This window comes from Odontesthes bonariensis, unplaced genomic scaffold (assembly GCF_027942865.1).
Source record: "Odontesthes bonariensis isolate fOdoBon6 unplaced genomic scaffold, fOdoBon6.hap1 scaffold_197, whole genome shotgun sequence".
Classification (NCBI taxonomy): Eukaryota; Metazoa; Chordata; class Actinopteri; order Atheriniformes; family Atherinopsidae; genus Odontesthes; species Odontesthes bonariensis.
Genome location: NW_027457410.1, coordinates 39,124 through 44,396, shown reverse-complemented (window position 1 = coordinate 44,396; position 5,273 = coordinate 39,124). Strand labels below are relative to the sequence as shown.

The 5,273-nt window shown below is 41.2% G+C and overlaps 1 long non-coding RNA gene across 1 annotated transcript; it reads left to right on the top strand.

Moving 5' to 3' along the window:
* The first annotated feature begins 3,191 nt into the window (after positions 1 to 3,191).
* On the top strand, positions 3,192 to 3,823 carry LOC142376188 (uncharacterized). Its single transcript, XR_012769340.1, has 3 exons — positions 3,192 to 3,290; positions 3,394 to 3,497; positions 3,599 to 3,823. It is a non-coding gene; the product is annotated as an uncharacterized LOC142376188 (long non-coding RNA).
* Positions 3,824 to 5,273: the final 1,450 nt, after the last annotated feature.

The following is a 5,273-nucleotide window of genomic DNA, read 5'->3' as shown; positions in this document are numbered from 1 at the left end:
GCATTAATCCTTGTTCTGTGATGTGATATGTATCCCCAAAAAATTGGTTGGGTATGTAATGGCTCAGAACCCCCCTAAAAATTTCTCTGAAACAGCTGTTACTATGCTGGGTTTAGAATGCGTTTTTTTCCGTCGTTTCAGAGCTTATCTGGCAACTTCATTATGAAATACAAGTTTCCGTTGCTTGTTTCATAAGAATCAGAATTCGTTTTATTGCCATTGTTAGTGAACAGTGTTCACTAGTTGCGAAGGTCTAACTAGGGATTTGCTGCGGCGTAAGGTTCAAACATGTAACATAGGATAAAAAATAAAGAATAGAAAATGTATGAATATAAAATGTACAAGGTGTGTACAACAATACACAGTATCCAATATACAGAGCAACAACAGTGCAGCTTCATTAGTGCAATTTTAATGATGGTAAAGTGACTGGGGCAGGTTATGAGGTGATTATGAAGTGTTCATAAGTCCAACTGCAAGGGGGAAAAACTGTTTTTGTGACGGGAGGTTCTGGTCCGAATGGACCGAAGCCTCCTGCCCGAGGGGAGTGGTGCAAATAGTCCATGTGCAGCGTGAGAAGGGTCAGCTGTGATCCGACCTGCTCGCCCCATAGTCTTGGAGAGGTGCAGGTCATGGATAGATGGGAGGCTGCAGCCCATCACATTCTCAGCGGTGCGCACAGCTCGCTGCAGTCTGGGTCTGTTCCTGTCGGAACTGACCATGAGCTGCTCGGAACGGAGCTTTGTGAAACTGTAGTCAGTGAAATGCGCAGCGCAGCGCAAAGGAAAACTCCGCGGTTGGGGAAGCTTTTAAAAATAAATAAAAGCCATTGATTGCGAACATTGCTTTCCGGGGGAAGAATTTGTATTGATCGTAGTCCGCTTTTACAGCCTCGGAAGGTACACAAGTTCCTGTTTCTCGCCAAAGGGGCGTGTCTGAAACGGAGTGGCTGTGGACTTGGGTGCGGGGGGGCGCGATTGCTGAAAAAGTTACGTCACTTTTTCACAAAAATGGATAGGGGGATATATATTAAAAAGGCGAGTACTTGAAACAGAGGTTCTGACACTTGCTGGCACTTCATGAGTACTCCCCACAGCGGGGAGACTCAGGACTAACACCAAAAACGGGGAAAAGACGATTTGGATTCTCTATCCCCTCTAAGTAATGTCACAAGCTGGATTCGAACCGGCGTCATAAAATGTGATGGGGTTCAGAAACATGTGAAATATCCATTAGGCTACAGATTATTATTGGAAACCAAGAGTGTCAAAGAGTTTATATTCATAGTTAAGTCTCGCGATGCAGCACTGTGACGTCATGTGAAACCCTCCTATAGCCTGTGTTTTGTATCACGTGATTCTTTTGGGGCTGGCCGCGCCTGCTTTAAATAGTTGGGTTTGGTCAACCGCTCTCAGTTCATGAATGTTCTTTCTTGGACGTTTGTGAGCTTAAAGTTTTCAAACAGTTGAAAAACTGCTGAACGCTTTTTCTTCATTTTTCTGCAAATCTTCGATTGTTGGACTTTATCTTTCCGAGGTAAGTTTTGTTAAGTTATTTTGTTTTAATCAGTTAAGGTTGACCGTGATTCTGTTTTGATAGTTAATGCTTTGAAGTTTATTAAAAATTACTCAGTTTGAAACTATCAATCTTTTTGTAAAGAGAATATACGAAAGAATGAATTAATGTAATATTAACTGTATAAGGTAAGGGCGTTAATACTGTGTTTTTTGGGTCGCTGTCGGTGGCTTGCTGTCGGTGGCTTGCGTGCCTCGTGCTGCGTTTAATAGCATGGCTGCTAACAAAAGGCTGCAATGTAAACGAACGGGGAGACTGGCGTGTTTACGCTAGCATACTGCCAACATGGTGGATAGGGACGGGGCGCTGTACTACGACGATTTTCAATACAGTCTGTTCACTTTTCTTCGGTTGAAATTAAAAAGGATTTTGTTTTATTGATAATTGTGTAGCAAATGTAGACGGTATTTAAATTACATGCGTTTTTAAGGAGAACTCCGGTATTTTCAACATTAAGCCTCATTTCTGAGAGAAGGAAGACATGTTTGTAGTTCTCTCGCACTGGAAATGCAATACACCTAGCAGCATTTCTGGTGCGAGAGAACTACAAACATGGCCTACATCAAAAAAGCGCTGAGGGGGGTTTTAAAACATTGCAGACGACTCAGAAAAGAGGCTTAATGTTGAAAATACCGGAGTTTTCTTTTAATAAGCCGCAAAGGTGTGTTTTTTTTTCTTTTTTTTGTGCTGCTGTTTTAAAAATGAGTGACTGATTTTGATAAGCTATTTAAACTAAAGGCTGATTCATACCTCTTAAAGCTGCCGTCGGCAACCTTTATTTAGTCATATTAGCTTGAACTGTTTTGGGATTCTGGAAGTAGAATATTAAATGGGCTGTTTAGGAAAATTCCCAAATTCTGTAGCTTTCTCTAAAGCCTGTAATCATGCTTGCAAAAATCGAGCGCTCCCGGCTGTTTTTAACCAGTCACGTTAGGTTTATTATTTCTCTATCTGAGCAGAACAGTCACCAACCACGTGTTCCAAGCTGAGCGTGAGTCTGCCCCTAGCTTGTGTGCGCGCACACTGGTGTGAACTCACGTGCACAACCTCGTCCACAGAGGGGGAGTGACCTGAAAGTCGGAAAATTCGAAATTAAACAACTTTCAGGTCCTTCCCCCTCTGTGGACGAGTTTGTGCACGTGAGTTCACACCAGTTAGCGCGCACACACCAGGGGGCTTGCAAGGGCTTGCATTGTTTTGTTTCATGTTTGGAATGATCAATAGAGAGCAGAGGAGCTTGGTTTTATCTGTTATACTATTAAATATATATATTAAAACTTTTATACTTGTTAAAAGTATCATGATATCATAAGTTGGAGAGTGCTGTCCTAGTTAAATTTTTTTTCATGTTTATCCATGAGGATTGAATGTTCCTTTTCAATGGTTTTATGTATTTACTGGCTTTCACTGTGCAGAAAACTTTCAAATCATTTGCAGTCAACTTAACATTACTGCTTACTTTCATAATTAGGATAAATGGTAGTATTTGCTCTTGTAAATATATGTATTTTTAACGGATTTTAGTAGTTGTCTTTTTGTATATTGTCTTATCATTGAGACTGTGCTGTAATCCCTTATGTTTTTGTCATATTTCTCTAATGTCAATTTGCAGATGCCACGAACTAGTCGTAGATCTCAAGCTGCTCGTCGCCGTGCTGAGGCTTCGCCTGTTCAGCGCATTGGCGTACCAACGCCATCCAGTGACTTTGTTGGCCGTGAGTATCATTTATATATTATTAAAGAATGGAGAGTATTTGTATATTCTGTGTGCTAATATATATTGTTTTCAGTGATTAATATATATCTTTTCCTTTATAGGCCGCGGAACTGGGCGGCGACACAAAGCGAACGAATGGCCAATCAGCGAGCATACTGGGCGTCGTCACAAGCTGGTCATTCCGGATGGGAGCCTTGATAAGAAAGTATGAAAATTTTCATGCTATTCAAATATACAATGTAGAAATGGATTGCTTATTGTCAGTTTGCTATAATTTGTCTTTTTTTTTTTTTTTTCCTCCCATAGCTGGTTCTTGTTATCGGGGCGTCCCATTTGCGGTCCTTGGCAGATGGCATTGTTAAAATGCAAGGAGGTTTCGTATCTTTTGCCTTTATGTCGACTCCAGGGGCTGACGCAGATCAGCTGCGCAAGGAGGTTGAGAAGGTCGTACTTCCTCGTCGTCCTGACGCTATTTGCGTTTTTGCTCCATCCAACAACCTCACGTCCAGCATCAACCACCAAGAGGCAGGACGGGCCTTTAAGTTGTACCTGGAGGCAGTTCGTGAGCACTGCACTAAGGTGTGTTATTTTATTTTCAAGTCAAGTTTATTTATATAGCGCATTTCAGACACGTGCAATTCAATGTGCTTCACATTAAAAAAGGAATAAGAAGAATAAACGTAACAAAAGAGAAATAAAAAAAACTTAAAACACCAAGCATCAGTAGTTGATGTATTTGTAAATAAAGTAATTTGATAATGCAATTCTTCCTCTAGGTGTTCTGTATCGGTATGATTCCACGCTTGACGGAATCCATGGAGAAACAGGAGCTATTCCAGCAGGAGTATCATCGTGTTTCGGCAAATCTAAGTATGGAGTAAAATAATTCTGAGTTCATTTCCAGTATTTTGATGGCAGTTGTCTTTGGTGAAAAGGATGTTTGTATAATTATACATATTTTTCTATTCAGAGATGCCGTTTTATTCCATTGCCGAGGACTTCCCCCTAAGTCGCGTCGATCTGTGGAGTTATGATGGAGTAAGTACAATCTTATTCTGAAGTTAGAAAGTGGTGAGAATTTATATTCAATACTTATTTTACTTGTCTGTTTTGCTGATTTATATACCTTTTATTTTGGTTTAGATTCACCTTGATGACAACAAGGGGATGCGCATCCTCAGTGATCGCATTTGGGTGTTTGCGCATCAGTTCCTGGAGCTGTCTGCACCCAAGCCACTGGCCACGAGTCAGGCAGCTGCCCCGTATAAGCAGAGGTATGTGCCACGTCTGGTTGTGAAGGGAGTGGAACGAGTCCCACGTCCACCGCCTCCAGAGTGGACAACCGTGAGATACGGCAGGAAGGTAAGGAAGCTTGTTGTTCCCAATGTACTTTTATGCAAGGATGGGATTTAAGTTGGTGTGTAATGTTCTGAAATGGCTTTTGTGTGTTCTTTTTATAGAGGAGCCATTCGGGGGAATCTGACTCTGATTCACCCAAGGAAAGGGTGGTTCCTGATAAGGTGAGTGTTTCACAACCACTTGTTGTAAAGCATTTTTAATGTGATTAGTATATTCATTATTTCAATTTTTGTGTAACAGATTGCTACTCCAGTTTTGAAGGAGTGTTACATCCCCCTGAATCCTGTTCGTTTTTCACCTGAGTTGTTGGTTGCCATGGAAAAAGTTTCTCCAATGGCAGTGGCAGATGTTCACACAGGCAACGAGGTAAGTTGCAGCAAAGTGTATTTCAAAATATAGTCTCAGTATTGTCTTTTAGAAAAGACACAGATCTGACATGTTGTTTGTGTTATAGATGAAGCCTGTGGAACGTCTCAAGACACCAGCTGTCTTAAGGACCAGGCGTGTGAGACAGCAGGTTTGTAAAACCTCAAGCGAGTTAACTTTTCAGAACTTCAATGAGGATAATTGTTCATAATTAATTTATTTGTCTTTGTCTTTCAGGTTTCAGCCACACCGAGCG